A 467-nucleotide genomic window follows, 5' to 3' on the forward strand; every position below is an offset into this window, starting at 1 on the left:
TAAAATATAATTTAAGACTTAGATGCAAAAATATTTGATGGGGGGATAAATGAAAATTTGCGAAAAAATAATTAATTTTCTCAATGATTTCGCTAAGGAAAGCTCAAAGTTTACAATATATATAGATTTATAGATCCAAGTTAGTCAGAAAATCTATTACAAAGAGAACATTGATAATATTAAGACACCCTATATAGGCTGCGTTCCAAAATTCACTGCCAGCTGAAATCTATAGTGTACGTCACGTAAACTATAGATTTTCAGTACTGACAGTGAATTTTGGAACACAGCCATAGAGTGCATATAGAGTGCATATAGAGTGTCTTAAAACCATCGGATGTCCTCTTTGTAATATTTTCTGATCAATATATGTAAAAAAAAAAATATATATATATATACATAAAATAATATATAAGTAATGAGTGACAGATTATATATATATATATATATATATAAAATAATATATA

Source organism: Camponotus vicinus, unplaced genomic scaffold (assembly GCF_025532165.1).
Source record: "Camponotus vicinus isolate PSW18456_S1 unplaced genomic scaffold, iyCamVici1.0 SCAF_14, whole genome shotgun sequence".
Taxonomy (NCBI): domain Eukaryota; kingdom Metazoa; phylum Arthropoda; class Insecta; order Hymenoptera; family Formicidae; genus Camponotus; species Camponotus vicinus.